Below are 15,345 nucleotides of genomic sequence, written 5' to 3' on the forward strand. Positions count from 1 at the left end.
ATTTTAACATTGAGAGATAGAATATCAAAAATAAAATCCAGAAAATAAAGTATATAAATTTATTGATATTTTGCAGTGAGAAATAAATATTTGATCCCTCTGGCAAACAAGACTTAATACTTGGTGGCAAAACCCTTGTTGGCAAGCACAGCAGTCAGATGTTTTTTGTAGTTGATGATGAGGTTTGCGCACATGTCAGGAGGAATTTTGCTCCACTCCTCTTTGCAGATCATTTCTAAATCATTACGACACTGAAGCGGTCGCTTGGCGACTTGGAGTTTCAACTCCCTCCATAAGTTTTCTATGGGATTAAGGTCTGGAGACTGGCTAGGCCACTCCATGACCTTAATGTGATTCTTTTTGAGCCACTCCTTTGTTGCCTTGGCTGTATGTTATGGGTAATTTTCTTGCTGGAAGACCCAGCCACGATCCATTTTTAATGTCCTGGCGGAGAGAAGGCGGTGGTCACTCAGGATTTTACGGTACATGGCTCCATCCATGCCCCAATTGATGCAATGAAGTAGTCATGTGCCCTTAGCAGAGAAACACCCCCAAAACATAATGTTTCTACCTCCATGCTTGACAGTGGGGATGGTGTTATTTGGGTCATATGCAGTATTTCTCTTCCTCCAAACACGGCGAGTTGAGTTAATGCCAAAGAGCTCAATTTTTTTCTCATCTGACCACAGCACCTTCTCCCAATCACTCACAGAATCATCCAGGTGTTCATTGGCGAACTTCAGACGGGCCTGCTCATGTGCCTTCTTTAGCAGGGGAACCTTGTGGGCACTATAGGATTTTAAACCTTTATGGCATAATGCGACAGCAATGGTTTTCTTGGTGACTGTGGTCGCAGCTGCCTTGAGATCATTAACAAGTTCCCTCCATGTAGTTTTAGGCTCATCTCTCACCTTCCACATGATCATGATTACCTCACAAGGTGAGATTTTGCTTGGTGCCCCAGATCGATGTCGATTGACAGTCATTTTGAATTTCTTCCATTTTTTTACTATTGCATCAACAGTTGCCTCCTTCTCACCCAGCGTCTTATGTATGGTTTTGTAGCCCATTCCAGCTTTGTGCAGGTCTATGAAAGCTCTTTAGTCCTGCCCATGTTGTAGAGGTTAGAGTCTTGACTAATTAATTGAGTCTGTGGAGAGGAATCTTTTATGAGGGTGACTATGTTAGACAGCTGTCTTTAATTCAGGTAATGAGTTGATTAGGAGCATTTAACTGGTCTGTAGGAGCCAGAACTCTTAATGGTTGATGTAATTTATACAATGTGATTTTCTGGGTTTTATTTTTGATATTTTTTATCTCAATGTTAAAACTAACCTTCCCTTAAAATTATAGACTGTTCATGTCTTTGTCAGTGGGCAAATTTACAAAATCAGCAAGGGATCAAATACTTATTTCCCCCACTGTATATACCTAAACAAACACTCATATAAAAGTGCAACTAGATACATGCAAAAGCAAGAAATTTGTAAACAGAAATTATATTGATCACTAATAGAGTTTTTCTACTTGGCTAAACTCTCACAGCACCTGCACTTGTCACTCGTTCTAGAAAGGTTTTATATAAATGTTATATTATTGTATAAACCCCATACTTATAGATTGCCTAACACTGTAAGACTTAATTCGGGTATTTGTGATTTTTTTCCATATGCAAAAATAATGGTATGCAAGTCATCAGTGTTTTGGATCCATGTTTCATCAGTGTTTGGTACGTTTTTAGGGCTCGCTTACTCTGCTGCATAATAGGATAGCATTCTGCCCAAAATTATATTATGACATTATATCATCGGGCAGTGCAGATCTGCGATTATTTTCTAATGCAAGTTCGGGATCAGGAAACAATTGTAGTAAGCTGCGAGTGCATTTGAGAATGAGGTACACATAACCGCGCGAGTTTCCCGGGCCACAATTGCACGTCACATGGCACTGTAATGTGCATGGGAGGGGGTTACACAAATCAATACCGGAGGCAGAGTTTTCTTCCAGACACCGCACGCCCCAGAGCTAGGAAGAACTAATTAACATAAAAGAATAAATATCTATTTCTCAGCAAAAAGACAACATCTATCAGGCATACAAGAAACACTTAACAATTCTATCACCTGTATGCCCATAGTAATAGCTTAACAGTGTTCCAGGAGGTGACAGATTCACTTTAAATATTTTTTATTTTCATTTTATGTCCCTTAAAATTGGTGCTGGTATAATATCTTCAGTTACAAGGGAAATGCAGCCTCCAAACTGTATAGCAGAGTTGTATGGGTCTCCTATGACCCAGTTTCTCCTCTTCTGTCTCTATAGACAGCGATCACATGAACACTGTGTATGGAAGAGGAAGCGGCTTCCTATTACTGCATGCCCAGCACTTGTTTGACCCTGCAAGTACAGTGATAAAGAAGGCACAGATGGTAATAAACCACCTCTAAGAAATGATGAGGAATCCAGCTCAGTCATGATTAAGGATGCTTGGTCACCAGAAGCGCGTTGCTATCGCATTTTATTCTCTGTAACATAGTAACATAGTAACATAGTTAGTAAGGCCGAAAAAAGACATTTGTCCATCCAGTTCAGCCTATATTCCATCATAATAAATACCCAGATCTACGTCCTTCTACAGAACCTAATAATTGTATGATACAATATTGTTCTGCTCCAGGAAGACATCCAGGCCTCTCTTGAACCCCTCGACTGAGTTCGCCATCACCACCTCCTCAGGCAAGCAATTCCAGATTCTCACTGCCCTAACAGTAAAGAATCCTCTTCTATGTTGGTGGAAAAACCTTCTCTCCTCCAGACGCAAAGAATGCCCCCTTGTGCCCGTCACCTTCCTTGGTATAAACAGATCGTCAGCGAGATATTTGTATTGTCCCCTTATATACTTATACATGGTTATTAGATCGCCCCTCAGTCGTCTTTTTTCTAGACTAAATAATCCTAATTTCGCTAATCTATCTGGGTATTGTAGTTCTCCCATCCCCTTTATTAATTTTGTTGCCCTCCTTTGTACTCTCTCTAGTTCCATTATATCCTTCCTGAGCACCGGTGCCCAAAACTGGACACAGTACTCCATGTGCGGTCTAACTAGGGATTTGTACAGAGGCAGTATAATGCTCTCATCATGTGTATTCAGACCTCTTTTAATGCACCCCATGATCCTGTTTGCCTTGGCAGCTGCTGCCTGGCACTGGCTGCTCCAGGTAAGTTTATCATTAACTAGGATCCCCAAGTCCTTCTCCCTGTCAGATTTACCCAGTGGTTTCCCGTTCAGTGTGTAATGGTGATATTGATTCCCTCTTCCCATGTGTATAACCTTACATTTATCATTGTTAAACCTCATCTGCCACCTTTCAGCCCAAGTTTCCAACTTATCCAGATCCATCTGTAGCAGAATACTATCTTCTCTTGTATTAACTGCTTTACATAGTTTTGTATCATCTGCAAATATCGATATTTTACTGTGTAAACCTTCTACCAGATCATTAATGAATATGTTGAAGAGAACAGGTCCCAATACTGACCCCTGCGGTACCCCACTGGTCACAGCGACCCAGTTAGAGACTATACCATTTATAACCACCCTCTGCTTTCTATCACTAAGCCAGTTACTAACCCATTTACACACATTTTCCCCCAGACCAAGCATTCTCATTTTGTGTACCAACCTCTTGTGCGGCACGGTATCAAACGCTTTGGAAAAATCGAGACATACCACGTCCAATGACTCACCGTGGTCCAGTCTATAGCTTACCTCTTCATAAAAACTAATTAGATTGGTATGACAGGAGCGATTTCTCATAAACCCATGCTGATATGGAGTTAAACAGTTATTCTCATTGAGATAATCCAGAATAACATCCCTCAGAAACCCTTCAAATATTTTACCAACAATAGAGGTTAGACTTACTGGCCTATAATTTCCAGGTTCACTTTTAGAGCCCTTTTTGAATATTGGCACCACATTTGCTATGCGCCAGTCCTGCGGAACAGACCCCGTCGCTATAGAGTCACTAAAAATAAGAAATAATGGTTTATCTATTACATTACTTAGTTCTCTTAGTACTCGTGGGTGTATGCCATCCGGACCCGGAGATTTATCTATTTTAATCTTATTTAGCCGGTTTCGCACCTCTTCTTGGGTTAGATTGGTGACCCTTAATATAGGGTTTTCATTGTTTCTTGGGATTTCACCTAGCATTTCATTTTCCACCGTGAATACCGTGGAGAAGAAGGTGTTTAATATGTTAGCTTTTTCCTCGTCATGTACAACCATTCTTTCCTCACTATTTTTTAAGGGGCCTACATTTTCAGTTTTTATTCTTTTACTATTGATATAGTTGAAGAACAGTTTGGGATTAGTTTTACTCTCCTTAGCAATGTGCTTCTCTGTTTCCTTTTTGGCAGCTTTAATTAGTTTTTTAGATAAAGTATTTTTCTCCCTATAGTTTTTTAGAGCTTCAATGGTGCCATCCTGCTTTAGTAGTGCAAATGCTTTCTTTTTGTAATTGCTGATGTTTTTATCCTCCACTGAACACATTTTACAAGTGAATAATGAAAAGGTTTTTTTCACTATCTCGTTGAGCTGGATTCCTCATCATTTCTTTGATTCTTCTACGCCCTGACACAGCGGTTCCGTGCTCCGAGTCTCCAAGGATGTCGACCATGGTGAGCTGGACTTTGTTTGATTTAATAAAGCACCTCTGCCTTCTCTATGGGGACTCTGAATGTCTCTGAAAAATAGATCCTTTTTAAAGCAGCTACACAATTACACACTCGCATGTAGTGACCTTGTACAATGCCATTAGGGTACCGTCACACAGTGCAATTTTCATCGCTACGACGGCACGATCCGTGACGCTCCAGCATGGTAACAATATCGCTCCAGCGTCGTAGACTGCTGTCACACTTTACAATCTACGACGCTGGAGCGATAATTTCATGACGTATGTGCGATGTAGAAGCCGTTGGTTACTATGCGCACATCGTATACGATATATGTTACACCATGCGATCATGCCGCCACAGCGGGACATTAGACGACGAAAGAAAGTTTCAAACGATCTGCTACGACGTACGATTCTCAGCGGGGTCCCTGATCGCAGGAGCGTGTCAGACACTGCGAGATCGTAACTATATCGCTCGAACGTCACAAATCGTGCCGTCGTAGCGATCAAAATTGCACTGTGTGACGGTACCCTTACAGCTTTCATTGTCACACCACGCCCCCCGAGGAAGCATTACAGCGAAACGCGCGTTGGGGTTGTTCTTCACGTCCGTCTGTCAAGGTTGGTCTAATATGGGCACCTTTTATTGATTGTTAAACCTTTAGTGTGCTTTTCAGGGTCTCTAATTGTAACTGTATCCCTTAGTAGCTGGCCATGGCATGATATATATGCATTGGGTGCTCTGTATACTCTGCAAATGCGGGTCTTACATTTTCTAACCATATAGGAGGCACTCTTTCTGGTATTTCTTATAGTGTGTGCAGGCTATTTTATAATTGTATTTATTATTTGCCTTTTTTTGCACACATTTTGTATTGGATAGCCTATGGCCTGTTCTATATCGACATTACTATTATTGACCTAGCTGTTTATTAATCTGTAATATGCCCTTGAGATCGTTTTGACCACCTATTGGACGTGTCACTTGGTGTCACTGTAACCCTGTCCTTTTTGTTTTTCATGTCTTTTTATATTTATTTATTTATTTAAATGATGATGGAATTGTCTTTTTAATTATAATCATCAATCAAATTTAACATTTTAATTGCTCTGGTATCCATTTTTCTGCTTTGGGATATATTCATCTACTTGTGGATGAGCTTATGATTTGAGCCCTTCTTCTCTTTTTTCGGTTAATAATGCCATTACAGAGTAGGAACAGGATCGCCTCCCCGGAAATTTAAAGTCTTTGAGAGTTCTGGAAGCAGTTAGTTACGGACAACACATTATCTGCACACTGATACCATCCGTGTACAGTCCATAATTTCCACAAACTCGAAGACTTCTTGTATTGTTACTTTTCATACGTGACACTGATAAAATTCAGACATGTTGGGAAACACGGTTCATAAAAAAGCACGGACATGAAAACAGCCCCCTAGGCTATAATGGGTAGATGTTCTATCCATGAAAATCACATGTAGAGCATGCATGTAAAACATGAATATCTGAATGAGGCTAAAAAAAATGGCTACCCCCCAGTGTAGATATACAACCTACTATGAAATCCCTATTATGCTAGAAGTTGTCTGAAAGAACTTTCTTTGCAAATATAGTGGAGGAAAATATGTTGGTAAAAATGCCTTAATTAGATTAATTAACAGCTTCCTCTTGCCCCATGGTGAAGTCATTCCATCACCTTTATTTGCTCTGGTTCCAATCTAATCATGACGTGAGAAATACTGAGTAAAGTGCACTACATGTAAAGGGACTTGTTGTAAGGTTAAACTTTCCGCTGGTCAATCAATGCCCTGGTGGATCATGTAAAGATATTAGCTACATAAAATAAGCATGAAGCAGTTGTATATAACAAAGTAAACAAAATGCATAAAAAAAACTACTGAAATCTATTTCTTAAAAATAAAAATGTCCTCAGTTTGTAAATCATCCTCATTTTACACAGCACAGACATGAAAAGGAAATTGAAGACCTGGATGTGCAGGAGTTAGTTCCTCTCTCCAGGCAGGGTGAAGGGAAAGGTCAACGAGGCGGTAGCCTTCGGTACACTAATTGTAGAGGTGGCATAAGAGATACTGCTCTATCCTTTTGCCTGCAGCATTAGTCACAGCATCACGTACAAAGGTGTTTACATATAATTGGAAATTAACAGGTTAGATGGGTGCACAAAGATGTGACCTGCAGCAAAGCTCCTTGAAGCCTTTCCCTTGTGTCACCAAAATCCAGTGTTTACAGAACAGAATTCTAATTGTCTGTTTTGGATACTAAAGAAGCAAAGCCTACCCCTATCTTTCTCTTTGGTATTCCAGTTTAAGCATGCTGGCCAATTCTTTCCCCTCTATTTTCACCCCAGCGTAATTTGATAAATGATTTACCTTTCCATCAGCATTAGATCCATTAGTTGTCAGCCATCAGTATTCACCACCAGTAAACAGTGTCAAGTATTCAAGCACAACAATCCTAAACATACTATTGCAATGTCTGAATGGTGATCGCGACTTTTATTACAAATATTATTATTCTGAAATTGAGTTCTCATAAAGATTGTGACCATGACTGGAGACGCCAACACCATGTGAAAAATAGTGGAAAAAGCTTTTTCGGGGGCGCTTCCATTTTTGTAGCTGCAAACCCCCAAAAATACCTTGATTCTGGAATAACTTCCAGGTGGTGTTCCAGAGTAACAATATTGCACTTGCGTGTTTGAAATTACATTTATTTTAAAAATATTTTTATGTGCTCATGCATAAAAAAAACTTCATTAAAAAACTTCATTAAAAACTTCATAAAATACATAAAAACTTCTAAAAAACTTTTTTAAAAAGCACAACACGTTTCTGCTCTGAATGAGCCTTCCTCAGGTTGTAATGTGAAAAATGGCATACTAGGTTTAACTTGAAGTTTCTGAGTCCCAATGCAAAATGTATAACATCTCCCCCAAAAAGCTACTCTTTGCTATTTGTAATGTTGGTGATTTTGGTTATGCATCTCCCCATACTTCCTCCTTTGATGACAGTTTCCTTTTAATTCCTGCTGGAATTTCTACATGATGAAAACATATAAATATTAATATAGATAATAAGAAAATAAACCTCAACTCATGAACCGCCTATTCTACATGGCAACTGTGTTGGCCAGGGGACACTACAGTTCGCAAAGATTACCAGTGATGGGAAAAGTAGTGAAATGGAATAATCATGGACACCTGTTTTTTAAACAATATCACTGCCTTTTATTTTATATTTTAATAAATGTAGGGATGAGAAAATCAATTTAATGAAACGCAAATTTGTGTTAATTTTTTAGGAATATTCTGAAGATAGCAAATTTGACCATGTGAATTTTACACTTTGCAAAAGACAGAAAAGGCTTCCATCAGCTCAGGTATGGCCAGGCTGGCTTTCCAATAATGCCATGAAGCTATCATATCACATGGTATAGCATAACCAGGATGGACTATTTTATTCTGTATAAAAGCAGAGGCAGGGAATGCAGCATCCATTTTCTGATGAATCTGGATATTAAGAGCAAGTCACAGCTCACAGATTAGCCATAGAGATAGGGAGTGAAAGTTATAAATCACTAAAGAAACTACAGATAATGTGTGGCAGCATACGTATATGAAAAGAAGAGTTGTGTGTTAGGAAAAGGGAAGTATACAGATTAAATTGATAAAAAGAGGGAAGTAGGAAATTATCATTCATGTCTTTTCAGGACATTTCAAGCTTTTCGAGCACTTTCAATTTGGGGTGTATTGATTAATTGCAAATAAATTCAAATTCACTCATAACTAATACAAGATAGTATTCTTGTAATGATTGACATAGTAGGACAAGAAATTTAAATATATAGTGACTGTATACTAGATGTTACGTTGGGTTTACGTAAGGTGAGTTAACTGATTTCTGATATTAAATGCCTCCGATGGGTAAGTATTTCAGCAGTCATTTAGTAGTCCGTCTTGTCAGGAAGCCCATGCTGAATAATACGCATTAAAGGGAACCTGTCACCCCCAAAATCGAAGGTGAGCTAAGCCCACCGATATCAGGGAGTTATCTACAGCATTCTGTAATGCTGTAGATAAGCCCCCGATGTATCCTGAAAGATGAGAAAAAGAGGTTAGATTATACTCACCCAGGGGCGGTCCCGCTGTGGTCCGGTCCGATGTGTGTCGCGGTCCGGTCCAGCACCTCCCATCTTCGTACGATGATGTCCTTTTCTTGTCTTCACGCTGCGGCTCCAGCGCATGCATGCTTTGTCTGCCCTGTTGAGGGCAGAGCAAAGTACTGCAGTGCGCAGGCACCGGGATAGGTCAGAAAGACTTGGCACCTGCACACTGCAATACTTTGCTCAGCCCTCAACAGGGCAGACAAAGTACGCCTGCACCGGAGCCGCAGAGTGAAGACAAGAAGAGGACGTCATCGTAAGAAGATGGGAGGCCCGGGACCGCGACGCCCATCGTGTCAGACCGCTCGCCCAGGTGAGTATAATCTAACCTCTTTTTCTCATCTTTCAGGATACATCGGGGGCCCATCTACAGCATTCCAGACTGCTGTAGATAAGCCTCTGATGCCGGTGGGCTTAGCTCACCTTCGATTTTGGGGGTGACAGGTTCCCTTTAAAACAATCTGTAATAGATCGTTCTGTGCACATATACCGACATTGCTCTGGTTCTCTTGTTTACACAGGACCATTGGCAGACACATATAGAAAAGGGCCCCCTTACAAGAGCAGTATAAGGGCCTAACAGCTTATCATCAGGTACAATTCCACATGTTTTGGAGGTGGAAATTGGACCCTTTACCTCTTGGCCCTTGTGCGTCCACAGGTTGGTGCGTTGCACCAATGATATGACTGCACCTGCACAGAATGAGGTGTTGCCGAGAACGATGATCTTTTATTCAGCATAAAAGATCATTTCATCCATTGAAAGAGTTGGGGATTGGCAGCCTGTTTGCACTGCAAGACATTCATGAAACGATCCTTCCGAGAAACTCTCCGCTCATGATCTTTTACTATAAATACACCTTTATTCGCCTCCCTCATAGCATATTCTGAATTGGGCTGACTTATCTTTAAGCATATGTCATAGACATTAAGGCCCCTTCACATTTAGCGACGCTGCAGCGATACCGACAACGATCCGGATCGCTGCAGCGTCGCTGTTTGGTCGCTGGAGAGCTGTCACACAGACCGCTCTCCAGCGACCAACGATGCCGGTAACCAGGGTAAACATCGGGTAACTAAGCGCAGGGCCGCGCTTAGTAACCCGATGTTTACCCTGGTTACCATGCTAAAAGTAAAAAAAAACAAACACTAGATACTTACCTACAGCCGTCTGTCCTCCAGCGCTGTGCTCTGCTTCTCTGCTCTCCTCCTGTACTGTCTGGGAGCCGGAAAGCAGAGCGGTGACGTCACCGCTCTGCTTTCCGGCTCACAGCCAGTACAGGAGGAGTGCAGAGCACAGCGCTGGAGGACGGACGGCTGTAGGTAAGTATCTAGTGTTTGTTTTTTTTTACTTTTAGCATGGTAACCAGGGTAAACATCGGGTTACTAAGCGCGGCCCTGCGCTTAGTTACCCGATGTTTACCCTGGTTACCAGTGAAGACATCGCTGGATCGGTGTCACACACGCCGATCCAGCGATGTCTCCAGGGAGTCCAGCGACGAAATAAAGTTCTGGACTTTCTTCAGCGACCAACGATCTCCCAGCAGGGGCCTGATCGTTAGTCGCTGTCACACATAACGATTTCATTAACGATATCGTTGCTACGTCACAAATAGCAACGATATCGTTAACAATATCGTTATGTGTGAAGGTACCTTTAGGTTATTTCCATGAATGATGAGCTCCGAACTAAACAAATGTACTATCCTTTCTATCTGAAAGTAGAGCTTATTGAAATAGGCAGTAGAGATAAAGGAAATAACACGATTTGTGTCAAAGAGCATTCCTGGAGTCCATCAGTTTCCAGATAAAAAATGTTTAATTTGTGCTCTACCAGAAGCAAAAGAAGGAGAAAGGTGTAATATTATCTAGGAAGTGCACTCTTGAACCTAGTCTCATACATATTCTGTATCTAACTGTGATCATCTCAAGCACAAGATAAAAGGACTAGAGGTGTCTCTGAAAAGGTTAGATGCCCAGAGCAGACTACAGTCAATTTCCAGGTCAGTGAGTGTAAAACTGTCAGTCTGAGGTTAATCTGGAACTAAGTCAATCATTCTTATTGCTATGTCTATGAAGATATGTCAGATAATGACCTACGCTCTCCAGAGAGTTTCTGAGTACACAAGATGTTCTTCTAAGGCAGTGAGGATGTGCTGTCACTAATGGAAAGCATCACTTAAAAGAACTCATTCACTTTGTATGGGAAGCAAACTGATACCCAGCTATTAATTTGTATCATTGTATGAGTTCAGAGCCCAATGAAACATTTGGGGGCATGAATATATAGATTCATATTCAAGATGAGCAGAGCTATCCGCAGAGGATCAACTTTATGTTGAATTTCCTAAAATTTTGCAGTTCTCCATAAACTCAAACATTCTGCAAGTCGATACATGAGGATATCTAAACAAATAAAAAATGCCCATCACCATTTCACACACCGCTGAGAAGCTCAGAAAGCGGGCTAATGACATGAGGCGCAACTGCGTGGGCTTCTACAGTGCCTTGCGAAAGTATTAAGCCCCCTGGACCTTTTCAAACATAAAGATACCAAATGTAAATTTTTTGGTGAAGAATCAACAACAAGTGGACCGCAATTGTGAAGTTGAATGAATTGGTTATTTTAAATTTTTGTGGAAATTCAAAAACTGAAAGTGGGGTGTGCAATATTATTCGGCCCCTTTTACTTAATACTTTGTTGCACCACCTTTTGCTGTGATTACAGCTTCAAGTCGCTTGAGGTATGTCTCTATCAGTTTTGTACATCGAGAGAAATTCTTGCCCATTCTTCCTTGGAAAACAGCTCGAGCTCAGTGAGGTTTGATGGAGATCATTTGTGAACAGCAGTTTTCAGCTCTTTCCACAGGTTCTCGATTGGATTGTGGTCTGGACTTTGACTTGGCTATGCTAACACCTGGATACGTTTATTTGTGAACCATTCCATTGTAGATGTCGCTTTATGTTTGGAATCATTGTCTAGAAAGGCCGTACTGGGCCCCTGGCCCTCAAGGGAGGCCAACATGATGGGGTCACGTGTGAATATAAGAGCCTTGGGCTGAGTGGGCATTATGGGGTTAAATTCGGGCAGCTAATTTGAAAAAGGGGGCGGTATCGGGGGGTAGGTAGAAGGAGTGAGACATGGAAAGTAAAAACAGTTAATAGAGAACCTGCCATTTTGCGGCACACTAACCGAGTACTCACTCACCTCCCTTTGAGAGCGAGTGAAGCTCCTTGGTGATTTCGCAGTTATGGAGGTCGAGGCCTTGCTGCAGAGTCTGAGGGAGGCAGCGGGCATGCAGGGCACCGAATGGCTGCAGCAATCTGTGAGCAGCCTTCTCAGCAGGGCGGTGACAGGATCTGCCCAGGTTCCTTCAGAGGGACCCCGGCCGTGGAGGTCTAGGCCTCTGGCATGCCTGAGCCCTGGGTCACCCCTGGCTCAGCGCCGAATCAGGAACCCCTCTAGGGACCCTCCGGCTGGTGGCACATGCTGCGGGCCAGCAGCGACCCGTGGCAGAGCCGGGAGGAATCCAGCTGCACGGTGCGCCCTGCCACAGGGGGAGGTGTCGGCCTCTTCTTCATCTAGCGGTGTGCGCAGGGTGTCTGGAGCAGGAACGGCAGGCTGCACTGGTACAGGTGTGCTTGCTCGGTGCGTAGTGGCAGGAGGATCCAGGAGACAGGGGCTTATCACCAGGCCTCTCAGTGGGGAACACACCACAGGCGGCGGTCTGCCAGCCTAGATGGCAGCGCTCTGCCTGGGACAGAGCAGGGCACATCAGAGCCGAGTTTGGTGCAGCTGCACAGGCCAGGGGAAAGTTCAGCGCATCAGCCCAGTGGTGCCACCTTGCCCTTTCAGGTCAGCAGTGATTCCCTGCGCAGGCAACCTTTGGTTGGCCTAGACACTATGATGCCAGCGGCTACAGGGGCCCCCGCACCTATGGTTGGGGCTAGACAGGACAGCATTCGGCTGTCTGAACTATCCCGTGAACAGCGCGGATGGAGTCCAGAGGAGGAACAACGGCGTCAAGCTTCAGGATCTTCGGCTGCCGGGTCCACAGCGCTCAGGCAGCTAGGTGAGAACGATCCTTTTTTCTCTTGTACCCCTTTGTTAACTTTGCCTGTGGGTGGTGGTCGGGATACGCTTACAGGGGGTTAGCGTGGGGTTAAGTCTAATTATGCACGGGCTAAGGCTAGGTTCTCACTGCGTTAGCAGCAGCCCCTTCAGCACATACGCTAATGGGCTGCTGTAATGCAAGTGCCGACGTTTGCATCGCGCTAGCACAGATAGAGCATCTGCTAGCTCTATCTGCGCTAGCAGTAATGGACACAGAAACGCTGCAGCCTGCGTCTCAGGGTCCGTCACTCAATGACGGCACATCCCTAGCGAACACCCATTGTGGGCGTGCGCTAGCGATGCGTCCGACATTGCTTTCAATGGCGGCGTTAACAGACTACATTACACCGCGTTATGCCACGGTGTAACGTAGTCCATTTAACGGACCACCACAACGCAGTGTGAACCTTGCCTTAGAGATCTAGCTTCCTTGTGTGGGTCCGGGGGGGTGTACAAGTAAGGGCGACCCTGTCCGCCACGTGGATTGGGAATTCTGGGAGGATTTCTGGTTTTGGGGGTCCATTAGGAGGATGCAGTAGTGTGAGCTCAAGGGACGGGATGTCCGAAGGCACAAGGAGCGATAACGTAGGGTTGGGTGCCACCGCACCCTCGGCTACGATATCTGTAGCTAGTCAGGCAGGTGAAGGGGATAAAGAAAAAGACGATTCTATGCGATTGGACGATGCGGCACGGGGCGAAGTATATGTATGTTTTGAAGGCCCGTTGGGGGTGCACCTAAAAAATGAAATGAGGGAGAAAATATGGAAGGGAGAGTACATCGAAATATTTTCTTTATTACCATTGGAGCGTTTTAATTTGGATAGATTACAGAAAGATGATTCTAAAAAAGAAGACGAAGAAAAGAGGAGGTATAGGTTGAATCTCTGAACTTTAGCGATTTGGCTCCAGGCATTCGCCTTTTTGGCTAGCGTAATTGGTGAAAGAGCTCCTGAGAATTTTTCGGGCCTTTTTTGTTATATGGATGCTGTAGGCGAAGCTTATCGAGTTTACGGGGGACAAGGTTGGTTGAGATACGATGAGCAATTTCGCCAATGGAAGGCGATTAGGCCTGGCATTCATTGGGACCACAAAGACATAGCTCTTTGGATGTGGGTGATGGTCCCATCGCGTATTGGGTCTGGTACTTAGTCCTTTCCAGGAAGCGCTGGGGGTTCAGAACGGTCGGGACACTCAGCGACTATACAGAAAGGACTGTGTTTTGCATTTAACAAAGGGGCTTGTAAATTTGGGGCAAAATGCAAATTCAAGTACGAGTGTGCAGCATGTGTGGGCATGCATGTATCATCAAAATGTTTCAGGAGAGGCAGACAAAAAGGGCGAGATGGAGTTGAAAAAAGGAATGACACCAATTCGACTGAACGTGATGGTGCATGTTCTAAATAGGTACCCGGATACGGCAGCGGCTGCTTTGCTGGAGGATGGTTTTAGGGATGGCTTTTGAATTCCATTTGTTGAAACGGCAGTTAATTTTTCCAGGAATAATTTGAGATCGGCTGTGCAGTTTCCTGAAGTAGTCACAAAAAAGTTGGAGAAAGAAGTTAACCTTGGTAGGATGGCTGGTCCGTTCCCAGTACCTCCCATAAATAATTTGAGGGTGTCCCTGTTAGGGGTGGTCCCGAAAAAGGGACCCAATAAATTCAGATTAATACATCACTTGTCTTTTCCAAAAGGGTCATCAGTGAATGGCAGTATTGATCCTCAGTTATGTTCAGTAATTTATACCTCCTTCGATGTGGCCATGGATTGGGTCTGTTTATGTGGGGAAGGTGAGAGGTTGGCCAAAACAGACATTGAAGTGGCATTTAGGCTTCTGCCTGTTCATCCAGATAGTATGCATCTATTGGGATGTTATTGGGATGGAGGATTTTTTGTTGACCGCTGTCTTCCCATGGGTTGTTCTCTCTCTTGTGCGTATTTTGAAACCTTAAGCACATTTTTGGAATGGGTGGTGAAGGATGTGTCAGGATTGAAATCATGTATTCATTATCTTGATGATTTTCTGTTTATATGTCCGTCTCAAAGTGCCGATTGCTCATTGTTATTGCATGCAATGGAATGAGTGGCTAAGAGTTTTGGGGTTCCGTTAGTGGAGGATAAGACAATTGGACCAGTTACTGTTCTGAGTTTTTTGGGAATCAAAATTAATACCTCAGAAATTGTTTGTAGATTACCCGATGAAAAAGTTAACGCTTTGCACGAAGAGGTGTTGAAGGCGCGTAGTGTAAAGAAATTGAGATTGCACGAGGTACAATCTTTGCTAGGCAAGTTGAATTTTGCTTGCCGGATCATGCCGATGGGCCGGGCATTTTGCAGGAGGGTATCATTGGCAACTGTGGGCGTGAG

The sequence above is a fragment of the Ranitomeya imitator genome, chromosome 2, assembly GCF_032444005.1.
Source record: "Ranitomeya imitator isolate aRanImi1 chromosome 2, aRanImi1.pri, whole genome shotgun sequence".
Lineage (NCBI taxonomy): Eukaryota > Metazoa > Chordata > Amphibia > Anura > Dendrobatidae > Ranitomeya > Ranitomeya imitator.